Consider the following 19,237-nt stretch of genomic DNA (forward strand, 5'->3'; position numbering starts at 1 on the left):
TATTTTGTACTTAAGTAGATTAGTCATCCACAGCATAATGTTGTAATATCACACATTGGTCATTTAAAAAAAGTTGGCCCACCAAGTTATGCACATCTTTCCAAACACTGACACATTTCATTATACAACAGCAAAAGGAAAAAAAAATTTTTTAAATCACATTTGTTAATATCACCATCCGTATCATCAGAAAGGTCCTGAGAACCTGCCAAGCTCATAGGGGCAGATATGTTTTCCAAAGTTCTAATTTTTGCTTGAAAGCCTAAATTTTATCTTGGCAATAAATTGTCAGTTGTTTTTCCTGAAGTGGCAGGCTCACTTCATTTATTTTTGAGAAAATATGTACAAATACCCAAGTTTAAATAACCATAGTTTATCATTCTTTCAAGTAAAAATAGCGTCTCATGAAAAAGCAACTAGCTTGCTAGCCCAGCTCACAAGTCAATCACACATGTATTTTTCTTCTTCGAGACAAGCATCATACTTTGGTATGCAGCAGAAGCACTTTATAACATTCTTCCTATTTTGCCACATGAAATATTAAAAAGACATGTACTGAAGTGTCAAGATTAATAGAATTAACAGGTTTTACTGCTTCATAAAGGACATTCTTAAATGGAACCCCCGCCCCTCCCCCCATAAATGTGTGGATGTGAAGAATATAATGATTTTTAGTATAGTTTATGCCACTGTCTTGATAAGCACTGCAGGGGCCAGCAGTTTTACCCACCACTGTGTTTGCACCACCAATGCAAATGTCAACATAGTTAAGTAGCAAAAAACTTAGTATTACTGTATTACGAAATAGTTACAACCTAGCAGACCTTCTGAAACATTTGAAGACAACCCCCCCTAAGAATCCAGATCACACACTGAAAATCACTGTCCATATAAAATAGTAAGAGAAGATATATCTCCAGGAAAAAGAATTGGGTAGTAGGAAGACATGGATGGCAAGAAGACTTATTTTTCCCTGTACACCCTTTGTACCTTGTAAATTTGGTAATATTTGTATGTATTACTTTTATCTTTAAAAAATTAAGTAATTTTTTAAAAAACAAAAACTGACATCAAAAGTGGCTAAGTAGACATAAAAGCATACTATTCAGAAATATGAAAGTAAATACCAGAAAAGAAAAAAAATTTCTTAATTCTTACCCAAGGATATTTTTCCCCCCCATTGCTTTTCAGAGAGGGTGGAAGGGAAAAGAGAGGGGGAGACACATCAATGTGAGACAGACGCATCAACTGGTTGCCTTCTGCACACACCCCAACCAGGGCTGGGGATGGAATCTGCAGTCAAGGTACGTGCCCTTGGGCAGAATCGAACCCAGGACCCTCAGTCCACAGGCCAATGCTCTAACCATTGAGAAAACTGGATAGGGCTTCCCCCTTCATTTTCTGCTCGGAAGTATTTTTAAACAATTACCAGACATCTTATTTCTCTTCCTCATTCTTTAGTCTCCATCTCTAAAATATATGGGCATATTCTTACATAAACATAATGCCATTATCATCCCGAACAAAATGAACAATAATGTCTTGATATCATCTAATACTCATCCCCATTCAAGTTTCTCCCAACGTGTTTTAAAAATGCCTTTCCTTATTGGTTTGAGTCAGGATTTAAACAGGGCCAACACATTACATTTGGTTGCTACACATAAAATATTTTTAACCTTTCTTTTTAAATTGTCTATCAGCAATTATGAAAAAGCCTAACAGACAAACCTGCTTTCACTTGTGGATTCTCCAGAATCAAACCCAATTTAATGCATTTGCTGTTCCCTTTATCTGCAGCACTCTTCTTCCAGATTGTCACTATGGATGATTCTTTCCAGTCACTGACCGCCATTCAAATATTGCTTCTAAAAAGAGGCTCTCTCTAACTACACAATCCACAGCAGAGCTCCACTTCCATTCATTCTCCATTACATGGTTCTATTTCCTTCATGGCATTTACCCCTACCTAAAACTATTCAGTTTATTATCTGTGTCCCCCTGTAGAATGTCCACTCCATGTGGGCAGAGTGCCTTCTTCACTGAAGACCAAGAACAACGCCAAGAACATGAGGCATTCAATAAATATTTACTGAGTGACTAAATAATAATGCAGTACTCCTCATGCAATGGTTTAAACGGAATATCTGTAGAAACCTGGGCCAGCTGTTATGAAGAATCTGTGGCGTGCAGGAAAGAAAGAACAGAGGTGTGTGGCATTTTACTGTAATTGTGGACTTCTACTGAACTGTGATCACAGGTTCATGAAAGAAAAATTATTCAGGATGATTTAAAGAGCATTACCAGGAGCAAAACAAAGATCCATTTTTTACTATCATAGGAAAGCTACTAAATCATGAGAAATAGCTATAATGGGACAGAAGCATTACCTGGAACAATAAACATGGATTCAACATACTTTTTTTCCTAATATACAGTATGTATCATGAAGGAATTCATAGTCTCAATATAGCATTTCTTTCTGGGGATTGGATTATGGTGAAAACAAAACTACAAGCCATTTAATTTGGGACCTAGAGAAACCCAGAGTTACCTATCCCACACTTCTAATTTAACAGCTGAGAGAGAACTGAAGCCCAAGGTGATTATCAATAAAATCAGAGATCTAATGAACAGCAAGCAAAGCTAGATCTTAAATCCAGATCTCTTTACTCTAGCCCTACATTCTTTCATAGGGTAATGCTCACACACAGGATGCTAATGTCAAGTTATAACATACTTTAATTACTATCATTTTTAGTACGGTCTTTTCTCCCCCTTACTGAAGTCCTCCTAGCCCACAGGGGGAAATGTCAAAAGAGGGGCACATGTAATTATTATTCTCTAAGTAAAGCATGTTACAGAAACGCTTCTTTGACAAAATAATAAAAAGAAACATCTAGAAAATCCAACTGGTTTGATTTAATAAGTTTTTTACTCCACATTTTACATTTTAAAGTAAAAATAACTATTTAGGAATGTCTGCTGACTATTCCTTGCTTTAGACATGTAAATCGCTATTCCCTTATTTTAAACACTTGTATAGCTATTTTTCAATTGCCTGTGGCAATAAAGTACTGAAGTGAAATTTTGTCAAGATGTACGCTCCACTATCATGTATTTTTCACCAAAATGAAATTTTTTACTATATCCTTTCTTCAAAAACCAACTCTAGTGAAAGAACTAACATGCAAATGACCAGCAGACACAAAACAAAAGGGAAAAAATGCTGGAGGAATGCGCACACACACGATACAGCAGCCCTGATGAACAAGGGGAGACTCGGCTCTTCCTAGTTCTTCCTTCAATCCTGCTCAGGCCAATTTACAAATACCCTCACCAGTTCTTAGAAAACTACTCTGAATCTGAGGCAGCAAACACACAAGCAGGAGAGAGATGTCATCTGTCCAAGGTTAAATGACAAGAGATAGACTAAAGTAAAATAATTCCAGGCTTTTAAAAACAAACACACACACCACAATTTACCATTCTTTTTAAAGTAAAAGGGCTTCTTTCTCACCCTGTTTTGTCTAACAAATACAACCAAAGAGGATTGTTTAGTGTGAAAAACAACATGGTTTATAATGAACATTTTTACCAAAAAAGATACAGTTAACAAACGACCAAATGTAGCTCTTCACCCTAAATAACGCTAAGTAAAACCAGTATTATAGAACTTCTATGTAATAACGAAATTGTCTTCCAACATTTGAAAGCCCAATGACAAACAAAAATGGGAAGGGAAATGGAACTTTAGCTTCTATTTTCCCCGGTCCGTTCTTTTTTGGCTCAAGAGGTCCCTAAAACAAGAAAATCAAACTTAAAATACCAAATGAAATAAAGTTTGGATTGACAGGTTCAAAAACTCTTAAGACCTATCAAGTGTATGTCAGCCACGCCAGAGTCCTAAATTCACAGCGCACCTCCATCGGGAGCCGGGAAAGCGCGCAACACAATGGGGTCACCCCGCACCACGGACACGGGCAAACCTAACGAATACCCCACACTTACTACAATTTTTTTAAACGTTAAAACTTAGACTTGCGTTACAAAGTATCTGTACAGATGTGCTATAACCTACGTAACGACTACGGCGAAAACCTTCTCTGTCTGCGGCACAGGACGGCGATTTCCAACACAGCACCTCCCCTGACAAATGACTGAGGACAACCAAAATATCAAGCTTCTCTTTTAATGACTAACCCAACTCTATACAAAATCGGACGCGTCCGTATTGCTGCCGTTCCGCGGACGACGTTTCCTGGATCGCCTACGGAGGCGACTCCCCGGCCGTGAGGACCGTGAGGACCGTGCGGGCTGACCTGGCCCTCCGACGCCCCGGGGGCCGGCTACCTTCCCCACTCCATTGTCAAACCGCACCCCCACCCCGCGGTCCTCGGCCCCCATCCTCACACTCCTGGGAGAGTCAGCAAAGAAATCCCCGCACCCGTGCTCCCTTACTGTGCGCGGCGTGGGTGTGTCTGCAGACCGACGCTTTGCTCAAACACAAACCCGCCGAGACCCAGCCCCGAAGCCGCGGCGCAGCCCGCACCCACCGGCCGGCCGCCGACCCCGGCCGCCGCGGCCGCAGCCCTTCCTCTTTCTCCCCTCCAGGCCGGCCCCTCCCCCGCAGCGCGCACGCGCGGCCTCCGATCGCTCCCCTCCCCCCGGCCCCTCACCTTAATCATTAGACACCCTCTTCCCAGGGTCCTGGAGTCGCCGGCCCAGCGAGGGACACGGGAGATACAAAGGTGGACGAGGACGTGCCGAGAGCCAGCGATCTGCGATTCAGATCCTGGCCTAACAGGCCCCTAGAGTCAGGAGCAGCGTCTGTCACCGCCACCAAAACTGGACGAGCGGCACCGCCTGGTTCGGCCCAGCTCACCCGGTTCGGGTTCAGAATGCCTAATCTGGTCCCACAGGAGCTCGTTCCCAGAAGCTGTGGGCGTTTCTATGCTGCGCAGACCTCACACGCCGCCACCGTCGCCGCCGCTGCTGCTGATCTGCTGCTGATCTGCCGCCGCTGCCGCTGCCGCCGCCGCCGCCTTACCAATCCCTCCTCTACCGAGCGAGCACGACACTCCGCGGCTTTACGACAGTTGGGAAAGTGAGAGCGCAGCAGCCTCCACGCCTCTCGGAGCGTCTGTTCGTCTCTGCGCCTGCTCAGACGCCCTTCCGCCCCGCCCCGCCCCTCCTTCCCCGGCCCTCCCCTTTGTGCTCGCTTCGGCAGTTCGTCCGTGAAGCCGAACCGGGTCAGGACGCTCGCTGCAGAATTTCATTTTCCTTGGCGTTTGTGCGTCCGATATTTAAGCAAAATACTGACTACATCTTGGCTGACTTTCTGGAACTAAAAATTACAATTAACCACGGAATTATGGATCGTATTTACTGTCCAATTAAAAAACATCATGGTTTAGCGTCTTTCACAACAACTGATGTCCAAGTTACACGCGCTAATGACACAGATCGTGGGATCTCACTATTAAGACAAATTTGCTTCCGGAATCAGATCAGAAGTGGTCACAGCTATCCTGGGAACCGGCTGCACAATCACACACGCCTTCATAATTATTTTATAAAAATCGGTGGATAGCAAATGCTTCATTATGTGCGTTAGGAGCACGTAGGCTTCGGAAAAAGACAAAATTCCTTCCAATCCCAGTGATGGCAACTGGCTGTCTGATGTAGTAGACCTTTATAAATATGTTTCTAATTAATTAATTTTTAAAGTGCCGATTATACCTCAATTTTTAAAACAAAATAAAAGCATACCTAAAAGCCAAAAAATATATATAGAGTGAGATTAAATAAAAGTTTATATAATGCTTCAAACATTATTTACTAATTAAGTGTTCAATAAACATTAATTCCCTCCCTTTCATCAGGTTTTTCTCAATTCCCTTTCTTATGTTCACCCAATGTTCTCCATTTCGTTCAGTGAAGAAAATATTTAAAAATAATACGAAGAATGAGTAGTGGATTGTGTGGGGAAAGTGGAAGAGCACTGGACCAGGATTTTTCCTCAATCATCTTTTCTCCCTCTAAATATAAAATTCTGCCTGGACTGTCTTATCTACTGCCATGGGTTTAACCGTTTTCAACTCATAATTTCTCAACATCTTGTATTTCCAGACCTATATTTTTTATAGTTCTATAACCTTTTTTCAAAAGCTCTTGACCTGTGCTCCTCAATAGGGTAGACACTAGCTACATGAAACTGTTGAGTAATTGAAATGAAGTTAGTACAAACTGAAAAATGCTGTAACTGAAGGCCTGGCTGGTGTGGCTCAGCATCATCCCATGCACCAAAAGGCCATGGGTTTGATTCCCATCAGAGCACATGCCTGGGTTGCAGGCTCCAGAGCATCCCTGGTGGGGGGCATGCAGGAGGCAGCTGATTGATGTTTCTCTCTTTCTCACTCTCCCTTTCTCTCTCTCTCTAAAAAAAAAAAAAAAAAAATCAATTAAAAAATCTTCAAAAGAATAAAAAGAAAAAAGCTGTAAGTGTACAATCAATTTCAAAGATACAATACCACAAAATTGTAAAAAAATCTCAATAATTTTTAATATTGATTACATGTGGAAAAAATCTTGGATATATTGGGTTAAATCAGTGTTTCTCAAGCAGGGATGATTTGCTCCCCCACCTCCCTGCCTCAGGACATTCAGTAATATCTGGGGACATTTTGGTTGTCACAACTTGAGTCAGGGTGTGTGTGGTTACTGGCATTTACTAACAAATAGGCCAGGGATGCTGCTAAACATCCTACAATGCACAGCTTAGCCCTCCACAACAAAGTATTGCCTGGCCCAAAATGTTAATAGTACCGTTGAGAAACCTCGGGGTTAAATAAAATACACTATTAAAATTAATTTTGACTATTTCTTTTACTTTTTAAAATATGGCTACTAAAAATTACATTTGTAGCTCACTATATTTCTATTGGACAGTGCTGACCCATCTAGACCTCTATGGCTAACTGTACTAGATATGTCATTTCCACTTTAATCTCCTACTGGCATCTCTACCACATCATGTCATAAATAAATAAATAAATAAATAAATAAATAAATAAATAAATAACTGTAGGTATATTGTATTTACACCCAATCCATCTCAGTCTTTCCTGCCTCAGTCAATAGGTTCAAGTTATCTAACCAGAAACCTAAAGGTCATCTTTGACTACTTCCTCTTCTTCACTCCCTACCTCTAATCAATCTATAAGTCCTTTTTCTGCGTCTGAAATATCTCAAATATGGAAAATCTCAAGTATCTCAACTATCTTTAGTATTCACTTGTTTAACGAGCACTTATGAAGTAGTTACAATGTGCTAGATGCTGGGCACTGTGAGTACTAAATACACATCACTGCCTTACTGGCAATGTTTTACGAGACGTAGAAAGCAAATTCATTACTTACACTACAATGGGGTAACGATAGGATGGTGTACTCGTGCACTGAGAACACAAAGATGGAACACTGTAATCAAGCCAAGAGAAGGTGATGTTTAAACTAAATTTAGCAATATTAGCAAAGATAGTTAAATAAAGCAAAGGAGAGGGCATTCCAGGCAGTAAGATCAGCACATGCTAAGGTACAGAATCCTGTACCCAAAACAACATGAAGCAATCTCTCTACTAGGAACTACTGAATGTGTCATGTGGGGAAAATATCAAGAGACAAGGAAAGGAGATAGAAATCATTAAGTATAGGTTGTTTTTGCTAGAAGAATGAGTTTGATCTCATTTATACTTAAAATTATGGGAAGTCATTAAAGGAAATCAATCAGACGACTAACAATTAGATTTGACTATTAGAGATCCTTTCATATAAGCAAAATAGAGGGTGGATTGAAAAGGAGCAAGAGTAGGGGGGTGAAGACCAGCTGGGATGGCAGGTAAAAAATGAGAGGAGGTGATGGTGCCATTCAAGAAAGAAACACAGTTTGCAAAACCCAACCTTTTGAGTTCGGGACTTTTGGTTGGGGCAGCAGGAGGGTGTTGAAAGAACGGAAATGAGTACTTCCTTTTTTTAAAAAAAAAATATTTTCCTTGATTTTTTTTTTTTTTTTTTTTGAGAGAGAGAGAAGAAGGGAGAGGGAGAGAGAAAAAAAACATCAATGTGAGAGCGGAACATAGATCGGCTGCCTCCTGCACGCCCCCCACCGGGGGAGCCCCAAGTGGAGCATGTGCCCTGGTCAGAATCCAGCCAGCAACCTGGAGGATGCCCAGCTGAGCCACGCTGGCCAGTGACTGATTACTTCTTTATTGGGCAAGTTGAGTTTGAGTTGTCTAACATTTACCCAACGTGGCGATCCCAGTGAACTGTTGGATATATGGGTCTGGAGCTCAGAAAAGAGGTCTGGGCTGAAGGCAGAGATGTGGACTCTAACTTATATGTGATAACTGACACAAAAATTTTGAATGAGTTCACCCAGAGTATAAGTGAGAAGAGACAGACAACTGGGGATGTCTGATATTTTAAGAATTGAAGAATGTAAAGAAGTTCCAGAAAGATACAGATAGGCCAGAGCAAAGGGGAAGAAAACCCTAGAAAAGTAGGTAACAGGCCAAGTAAGAAAAAGAGTTTCTGTACCAAAGTGGGTAATCAAGAATATGAAATGTCCATTAGTTTGACAATAAGGAGATCTGTAAATAAGAACAGTTTCAGCAACTGTCCTATATCTTAGAACAGAGGCTCTCATATAGGGTCAATTTTGACCCACAGGGGTTATTCGACAATGCCTGGAGGTATTTTTGGTTGTTAAAACTGGGAAGATGATACTGGCATCTAGTGAATAGAGGTAAGAGATGCTGCTAAACATCCTACAATGAACAGAATAGCCCCCACAACAAAGAATTATCTGGCCCAAAATGCCAATAATATTCCAATTGAGGAATCCTGGTTTAGAAAGGACTGAACGGTGAAATTAGACAAAAATCAGTACTTTTTCATGAAATTGGTAGTAAATGTAAAAAGAAAGATAGACACATATCTAGAAGGCTATGGAGTCAAGAAAGTTATGCTGAAGGGAAAGGAGCCAGCAGAAATAGAGGTGAAAGATAATGGAAATAAAAATGTACTTAGTGGAGGCAGAGAGCATGGGATCCAAAGCTCAGATGGAAAATTTAGCCTTGGAGAGGAGAAGGCATAGTCCTGTCATTGAAACAGATGAGGAACAGAAGGAGTGATTGTACAAATCAATTAAGTTTATTACCTTGAGGGGAAATATTGAGGCCTTGCTCAATAAATGACCTTGATTTCTCTGTGAAGCATGATTGGTAAGGCCATTGTCTAAGATATCTGGTTTTTGAAATGGCTGGGTGGAGAATAATTAGAAAAGAGAGACTAAAAAAAAAAAAAATCAGAAGAGTCATTAATGTGATGGCAGGGTGGATACTAGATGGGCAACAAATCAAAGGCAGGAAGCCCAGAGCAGAAAAGGCGTGAGACTGAGAGAACAGGTGTCATGAGGTTGCATTTAGGAGAATAATGGTAGATTACTGGGGTGGGCAATATCTCTCACCTGAATTACATACAATAGTTTCCCAATTTCTATGCTTCCGTTCCTACCACTGTCACCATACCAATCCCAATTTAACTTTAAAACACTATCAGAATAAGGCAGGAAGTGATTGAGACACAGTAAGTTGCTTAAAATCCTTCAATGACTCTCTGTTACCTTCAGGATAAAGTCCTAAATCCTTAGGTTGGCAAATGAAGCTCTTCATAATCCAGATTCTGCAGGACAATTCCATACGACCTCTTCCCATCCTATTGCATGCCCCTGCTTAGACTTCCATGGACTTCTCAAACTTCTTATAGTTCTCCAGAAAAAAATATACTGTCCAGTATGTCCCAGCCTTTTCACCTACTATTCCTTATGTTTCAAGGATCCTCCACATCCTAGCCCATGCTTTATCTGCTTAGCAAACTCTTATCTATTCCTCAAAGCCCTCCTCCATGAAGCATTTCCTCTCTCTCTCCCCTACTTCCATGATAGAGCTAATAGTCAGTCCCACTTGTACTCTTTTCAGTCTTCGTATACACTTTTTAAAAAATAAATATTTTTATTGATTTCAGAGAGAGGAAGGGAGAGGGAGAGAGAGATAGAAACATCAATGATCAGAGAGAGTCACGCCCCCTGCGGGATTGAGCCTGCAGCCCGGGCATATGCCCTGACTGGGACTCGAACCTTGACATCCTGGATCCTAGGTCAATGCTCAACTGCTGAGCCACACCAGCCAGGCTGTATATACTTTTATTAAAAGTGTTATAATTATTTATATACATACCTGTATTTTCCAGAAAACTAAAATAAAAAATATATATATATAAAATGTTCTTCTCTTTAGTAGAAAAATATCACTCAAAAGTTTATTGAATTTACTGAATAAACAGACTAGTGTTCTACGCTCCATTTTGCCATTGAGAAACCAGAAATTCTTTATCTTAACCAAATCACTTGAGTTTTTCCAAAAATTAACTTTTGTCACCTGTGGAAAGATCAGGGCTATCCAACATACAGTCCAAACCAAATTCTGCCTACCTGAGACTACAGCAAATAATGTTTACCAAATTAGCCTACAACATGGACTAGCAGTGCCTATCTATCTGGTAGGCAGGAATTTCAGGAGCTTGCTCTAAACATGGAAATACTGAGCTGAATGGGTGATATGCAATAAATGAGAAAAAGGAGTATTTCTACAAATTACCGAAGTCAGAGGGAGCCCAGTCAGAGAGGCTCAGCAGTTGAGCATCAACCTATAATCCAGGAGATCGAGGTTCAGTTTCCACTCAGGGCACATGCTCAGGTAGCAGGCTCGATCCCCAGCATGGGGAGTGCAGGAGGCAGCTGGGTCAATGACTCTCTCTCTTCATTGATGTTTCTATCTCGCCCTCTCCCTTCCTCTCTCTGAAATCAATAACAAATATATTTTTTTTAAAAGTCAGAGGGAAAGACTGATATGCCTATCATCCATTGCATACTGCACAATTTTATAGAATTAGCAAGTGAGAGTAACTGAATACATGGTCAGCTTTGTGAGCTCTTTAGAAGAAAATGAAGCAAAGTTTGGAGATTTAATGCATTGAGATAGGGAGATCTTGGGAACCTGCTGAAAACATTTACTGAACTATTTCCTCAGATGAAAAGTTTTGGGAAGAATTAAAAGGATCTAAAAGATGCACTAGTCAGAATGCTTAATAATTCACAACATTTTACTTATTAATGTACCAAGATATCACTGGAAATTGAAACTGAAAGAAAAATACTATAGATTTCACAACACTGCTGACTTAATTGAGGCAGTACAGCTCCCTGTTAAAACTTTATATATAAAATTTGACTTCAGTTACAAGATTGCAAAGAGAGACTGTTCAGATTGAAAATTAATAATCTTTATTATAGTACATAGAGAGACAGAGATAGAAAAACAGAGAAACAGAAAGAGAGATGAGTCATCAGACACAGCACTTATTTCCTACTACTAAACTAACCACAAAACTATTGACCATACTTTGAAGTCAATGGAATCATAGATTTTGAAAAATCGAGTTGCTATTCAGTGGGAGAATATCCTCAAAAAAGTGTACAGTTTTGATTAGTGCTTATCATTTTTTAAGTTTCTCTGCATTTGGAATACAACCTTCAAGGTATATTTGAATTACCAAGCACTAATACTATCGGTATGGCTCAAGTTTCTGAAAAAAACAGAGGTAACAAATTATGGACTAACAAGGAGGTACAGAATGCTTTGAATTTTGTAGACAAGCATTCAGAAATATCTTGAAATATTTCTGGCTATCTGGCCAAATTCTGGGCATGTTTGAGGCCATCTGGTTTTGTGAAAGTATATTTTTAAAATAAAACTGTAGAAAAATGAAAGAGAAAGCCACCATCCACTATGTTAACGTAAGCCTAGTGTCACAACTGAGGTATCTGGAATGACTGACAATTATTCTCAGAAGTCATTTAGTCTGTTAATTATCAGTATTTTTATATACTTGGTCAAAGTTGGTCATAGGCTAACCACTGGACTTTTACAGTACGTTGTTTTAACTCTTTTCGGAATGCTTTTGCAATGCTGTGTTTAAGATCCATGATTTCTAAAGGGTTCACTTCTGTTAGCAATTAAAAAAATTCACAAGTTTCTGATCATTAAAAAGTTAGGCTATATAATCTCCAAAGTCCCCTTAGATCTCTAATATTTCGTAAGATCTCTAACATTTCATGGTTTGCCTCAAACCTAATATGATTTCTATGCAAACCCTGTGAATATTATAATTTTTAAGTGTGATTTACATATTGGTTACTTATCTGCAGATTTGTAACAGGAAGTAAAGATGTTTCTATGTACTTATTTGTTATTTATAAATCATGTAAAGTTTTCCAAAACATTCTCTAAATTATATTAGTATTTGTCTAATTGCCTAACGTGTATCTTGGTTATAGTTTTGGGTTGCAGAGTTGCAAACAGATACTGTGCTTTGTTTATTTTATAAACTACAGAATACATTTAAAATACTGATATATTTGGGGAATATTTAGAAGCATATAGAAGAAAGGAATGAAATGAAACTGATCATATAATAAAAGGAGATTTTAAAAATATTTAATAACTCCACTATGATTGCTTTTCATACTCAGGCCTTCTGGTAAAAATTTAATTTTTTTAACTTTTGATAGAACGTAAGTCACTATTGTATTACTGTTTCAGAAATTTGGAAAAAATATTTAGAAATTTTAATTTAATATCTTTATTTTTAAATTTGCTCAAAATATTTTACATTTTAAAATTTTTTATTTATTGGTTTTAGAGAGAGAGGAAGTGTGTGTGCAGGTGTGTGTGTATGTGTGTGAGAGAGAGGGAGGGAGGGGGGAGAGAGAGAGAAAGAGAGAGAGAGGGCAAAACATTGATTTGCTGTTCCACTTATTTATGCATTCATTGGTTGCCCTGACTGAAGATCGAACCCACAACCTTGGTGTATCAGGACAATGCTCTACCCAACTGAGCTACCCAGCCAGGGCAAATTTTTTAAGTTCTGAAAATATAAATTGGTCAAAGTTGCTGATGACCAAACTCTGAAACCTTATTTATTTGAATTATAAGGATAAACAAAATCTTTCTACTCTGAACTAGTCAAACACTGATTTAGGACTGAGTTAAACTAGGAAAGAGTGCCACCTACTGAATCAAAATTACTTAAACATCTCAATATTAAGTTCATTTTTCAGAACATCTAAAGTTCTAGCATTTTTTCCTCAAAGATGCACATTTAAGAGGAACTTCATACAGAAAATATTCATTAAAAATTATTCAATTAAGTGTTTCCACCTGGTAGAAAATAACAGATGGGTCACATGTTTTTATCATACACATCACCCCAACAAATGATAAGAGAATGAAAAAGGTACAAACCCAAAGCAACATGAAAATGGGAGGTCATCAATGAGCAAGTTATTCCACCAAGTATCTGAAAGATAGAAATCAGAACTAGCAACTGTTGTTTCAGAGTAAAAAAAAAAAAAAAAAAAAAAGCTAGACCAGGAAATACTATCAAAGAGGCTGCACCAACGAGGGAGCTGATATGGCTTGCGGAATACTCCAGTCTAGGAACATGAACCAAAGACAAAGGAGGTCAAGAAAAAAAAAGTAGAAATAAAAAAGGAAGAGATTCGTGCAATTGTAAGTCTAAATATGGCATGGTCAAACCTCTGCATGCCTCTCTTCACCACGTAAAGAACATATGGCATCTAGCCTTTCAAGTCCTAGGCTACAAACAAGAGCAGGGAGTTCTAAGAAATATTGAACTAGTTTTCCAAACTAGAGCAGCTGGTGTGACAACCCACACTAAATACTTCACATTTGAATACTCATGGGCTCCACCTACCTACACTTGCCTGGCAGGACACATCGCCATTTTACACAGACTTCATGTTTAGTTTTATACTACATGGTTTAAAAGTATTATTGACTACCAAGATATGCCAGATATTTGGGGGAAACCTAATGTGAAAGAGACCCAGATGAACATTTTTTAAATGACCATAGAGAGTAGAGATAATTTAACAAACAGAAAAAAATTATTTTAAAGCACTAAGAGCCTCAGAAATTAAAAATGATACTGCATCCTTACACAAGGAAAAAGATGCCATGAAAAAAGCAAAAAGGAATGCTTATAAATGAAAATGATAATTTCTGAAATTAAAACTCCATAGAAAGGTTGAAAGATAAAAGCAAGAAAATCTTCCAGGATGTAGCAACACAGAAAGGAAAATGAATACGAGAGAAAAGGTAGAAGTTATAGAGGGCCGATCCTAGAGTTAAAATATCTGATAGGCCCAGGCTGAGTGGTCTGTTGGCTGGAGTGTCATCCTGTACACCAAAAAGGTTGTAGGTTTGACTCCCTGTCAGGCAGGGCACATACCTAGGTTGCCGGTTCGATCCCCAGTCAGGGTGACTAAGGGAGGCAACCCCAAAGTAACAATTGATTTTTTTTGTTTTGTTTTTTAATCATTATCTGAGGGTATTTTTTCCACTGCTTTTTCAGAGAGAGTGGAAGGGAGAGAGAAAAGAGAGAGATGGAGAGAGAGAGAAACACCAATGTGGGAGAGACACATGGATTGGTTGCCTCCCATATGTGCCCCAACCCAGGCCAGGGGTTGAGCCTGCAACAGAGGTATGTGCCCTTGGCTGGAATCGAACCCAAGACCCTTCAGTCTGCAGGCTGACATTCTAACTACTCATCCAAGCTGGCAAGGGAATTTTAACACTCTGCTGCAGATAACTGATAGAATAGATTAAAAATCAGTAAGGATATGGATTTCACATGGACTTCCCTGATTTCAAACTCTATTACAAAGCTATAGTAATTAAAACAGTATGGTTTTGACATAAACAGACACATAGATCAATTGAACAGAATAGAGATCACAGAAATTACCCCATGCATATATGGACAATTAATTTTTTAAATATGTTTTTATTGATTTTGGAGAGAGGAAAGGAGAGGGAGAGAGAGATAGAAACAATTATGAGAGAGTCATTGATCGGCTCCCTTCTGCATGCCCCCTACTGGGGATCCAGCCCACAACCTGGGCATGTGCCCTGACTGGGAATCAAACTGCGATCTCCTGGATCCTAGTTTGACGCTCAACCTCTAAGCCACACTGGCCCGGCTGTGCAATTAATTTTTTACAAAGGAGCCATATAATGCAATGGGGAAAGGACAGTCTTTTTAATAAATGGTGTTGGGAAGACTGGGCAGCCATATGCAAAAGGATAAAACTGGACTGCTATGTTACACCATACACAGAAATCAATTCAAAATGGAATTAAGTCTTGAATGTAAGACCTGAAACCACGAAATTCCTAGAAGAACATGTAGGCAGTAAGCTCCCTGACATAGGCCTTGGTGTTGATTTTTTGAATCTTATGCCAAAAGTAAAAGAAACAGAAGCAAAAATAGACAAGTGGGACTATATCAAACGAAAAAGCTTCTGCACAGCAAAGGAAACCATCAACACAATAAAAAGGCAACCTGCTGAATGTAACAAAATATTTGCAAATCATATATCTGATAAGGGGTTAATATCCAAAATATATAAAGAACTCGTACAACTCAATAGCAAAAAGACAAACAATCCAATTAAAAAATGGGCAAAAGATCTGAAAAGATGTTTTCCCATGGAAAGTATACAGCCAGCCAACAGGCATATGAAAGATGTTCAACATCACTAGTTATTAGGGAAATGCAAATCACAACCACAATGAAATAATACTTCACTCCTATTAGAATGGTTTTTATAAAAAAAGACAAGAAATAACAAGAGCTGGCGAGGATGTGAAAGGAAAAAAAAAAGAAATCTTCGTGCACTGTTGGTGGGAATGTAAAATTGGTGCAGCCATTACAAAAACAGTATGGAGGTTCCCCAAAAAATTAAAAACAGAACCATCATATGATCCAGCAATTCTACTTCTGGGTATTTATCCAAAAACAAAAATACTAACTTGAAAGGATATATGCAAATCAGTGAAACATAAAGCTGGTTCTATGAGAATATCAATAATATAGATAAACGACTAACCAGACTCTTTAGGGATTAATAACAGAGAGAAGAAAGAAATTGCCAACATCAGGAATAAGAGAGAGGCTATTGCTTCAGATCCAAACATTGAATGCATTGTTTTGTAACTTCCTTAGAGAAAACTTGAGGTCTAGATGGCTTCACTGATGAATTCTACAAAATATTTAAGGAAGAAATAATATCAATTCTACACAAACTCTTGCAGAAAAAGAGATGAGTAAACACATCTCAACACATTCTATGGGGCCAGTATTACCCTAAAACCAAAACCAAAGAAATTAAAAGAAAATATGAACCAATATCCTTGATGAACATAGATGCAACTATCCTTAACAAAATCTTAGTAAATCGAACCTAGTGATATATAAAGATACATAATACATTGTGACCAGGTGTATTTTATCACAGGAATACGTGGTTGAGTTAATAATCAAAAGTAGTCAATATAATTCACCATATTATACTAAAAAAGAAAAATTATGTGATTATCTCAATAGATTCAGAAAAAAATCATTTGACAAAATTCAACATCCACTCATGATAACTCAGGGTAAACTAAGAATGGGGAGGGGCCTTCCTCAATAAAAAAAAAAGCATCTATAAAAAACCTACAGTTAACATCATACTTAATTGTGAAGGACAAATGCCTTTTCCCCTAAAACAAGGAACAAAGAAAGTTAATGTCATAGCCTCTGAATCTTCCTCTGCCTTTGCCATTAGAGCCCATTTCCCTCCTCTGTATCACTAAAATTATGTTTATAACCTCTATTAGAGCTCTTATCACATTTTATTTAATTAGCCCATTTACTGTTCTGTCTCTCACTCTGCAGTGACTCTAAAGGACAAGTCATCTGCTTTACTCATCTTTGTGTGAATATGTAGTGCAGTCATCCTGTCTTCCACCAGAGGAAAGCAAACTCTAGAGAGACCAAGTAACTTGTCCAACATCTTATAGCAAGCTAATTAGTAGAAAGAATCGACTGTGTCTTTTCTCCTTGAACTGGTCATTAAGTGAAGTAGGCTTTATTCACAGTATAAATGAGAAAATTATGGCTGAGAAAGTTTCAGTATGCTTGCCTATGTTCAATATTAAGTGTTAAAGCAAGGAGTATACCAAGAGAAGTTTCACATTAAAAATATTTTTGTTGTTGGAGAAAGAGTATTTTCTACGGCTTCACTTTTGGTTTATGTAAAGAAAACCTAAGTCCTGACAATGAGAAAATGAGCTGAGAGATGCAGTCTAAAAATCTGAAACTATGACTGCACTTTGGAATGTGAAGTATTCACCAATTCGTTGCTACAAGTGCCACTTTAAGTGAAACATCTTTTATTATATTTACTTATGTGTGCAAATATGCCAACCCTATCCTCTAACAGCACTTGTGATAGCTTACATGAACACATATAAGTGTAGAAACCTGAATGGATTAAGACTTTTAAACACAATGGAAAATAAGTGCAAATAGCAAAATTTAGTCAGAGGTAACTGTGACACAGAAATACATACCATAGAATCCTGGACAATTTCTAGACATTAGCCACACATTTAGATTCCTCTCAGCCAAAGCCAGCAGGGAAATGCAATCAGATTCACAAGTGTAAATAAGGGAATATATGACAGAGCAGAAATTTTCCTTACATTGATGCCTGAAAGAAATATTATTATTAAAGGAATAATGTGTGACAGTAAACAACATTCTTAACAACATCCCTACAATAATTATCATGGTGAGTTTCATGAAGGCAAGGACACTGATGAGACCTGTACCACAGTGGGATCCTTCTGTAACTCTTTAAGAAAGGAGGTAAGCCCTGTCCGGTTTATCTCAGTGGTTAGAGCATCAGCCAGCGGACTGAAGGGCCTCAGTTCGATTCCTGGTCATGGGCACGTATCTTGGTTGCACGTTCGATCCCTGGCCTCAGGCTCCAGTCAGGTGCGTGTGGAGGCAACCAATTGATCTGTCTCATGTCGATGTTTCTCTCTCCCCCTTCCACTCTCTCTGGAAAGCAATGGAAAAAATATCCTGGCGTGAGGATTAAAACAACAAGAAAAACCCTCTAGGAAGTTTAGGGCCATCTGCTTTCTCACCAAGATGAGATGAGTTTTGCAAGAGTGTTCTTCTATAGGTAAAATACCCTGCATATCATCTCCTCCTGTCCTGCTGGTATGTACAGTTTATCCAAAGTCCAATAGCTGGGTAAGACAAAGATCATGGATTTTAGAACCTTGTACTACTAGTATAAAGGGACCAGTTTGTTGCATGACATAAACAAGCACTGGCATTCCCACAGTGCCATCTACAACGGGAAACTGGTTACACGTGGGAAGGATTTCAATAGGTATGTCTTGAGTAGCCTAGGACAAGGTTTTTAAAAGTATCAATTTTAAAAAGAGATGGGAGACATATTAAGCTATGTGATGAATTTATGAGTGTTCACTATATATCTTCTTTTTCCCCACTTTTGTCTATGTTTGCAATTTTCTACAATAAAAAAACTAAGAAAATATAATTGTTGAGGATCCTCAATGAGATCAACAAAAAAGTAATATATATGAAAAATAAGAAATTATAAAACAGACAAATAAAACAAAAGTAGATGGATATAAAGTGTACCAATTGGAAATTCCAGAAATAGAAAAATAGTAATAGAAATTTAAAAGGAACCCCAAAACAACCCATTTATAAATGGGCAAAAATTTGAACAGATATTTTACAAAAGACGATATATGAATGACTGGAATAAGCACATGGAAAGATGTGCTCAACATCATAAGTCATCAGGGAAATAAAAATTAAAACTATAATAAGAAACCACTTCACTGTCCAGGTAGCTCAATTGGTGAGGGTATATCCCAATACTCCATGGTTGTGGGTTTGATCTCTGATCAGGGCACATACAACAAGCAACCAATGAATGTATAAGTGGAACAACAAATTGATGGTCCTCCCTCCCCTTTCCTCTCTCTCTCTAACATCAATAATAAAAAAAGAAAAGAAACCACTTCTCACCCACTAGTACGACTATAATAAAAAAAAAAGACACAATAACAGGTGTTGGAAAAGATGTGGAGAAATGGAACCCTCATTTATTGCTGATCAGTATGTAAACAGTAACAGCCTAGAGCCAGAACTGAAACTACAAG

General features: G+C 38.5%; 1 protein-coding gene across 2 annotated transcripts in view; it reads right to left on the reverse strand.

Moving 5' to 3' along the window:
• Nucleotides 1-4,997, reverse strand: part of RNF111 (ring finger protein 111) — an 84,066-nt gene extending 79,069 nt beyond the window's left edge. For both annotated transcript variants that reach the window (XM_016208551.2, XM_016208550.2), the window contains exon 1: nucleotides 4,680-4,997. The gene's annotated coding sequence lies outside the window, so the exon portion shown is untranslated. The remainder of the gene's footprint in view (nucleotides 1-4,679) is intronic.
• Between the last annotated feature and the right edge of the window lie 14,240 nt (nucleotides 4,998-19,237).

This window comes from Miniopterus natalensis, chromosome 1 (genome assembly GCF_054644295.1).
Source record: "Miniopterus natalensis isolate mMinNat1 chromosome 1, mMinNat1.hap1, whole genome shotgun sequence".
NCBI classification, from domain to species: Eukaryota; Metazoa; Chordata; class Mammalia; order Chiroptera; family Miniopteridae; genus Miniopterus; species Miniopterus natalensis.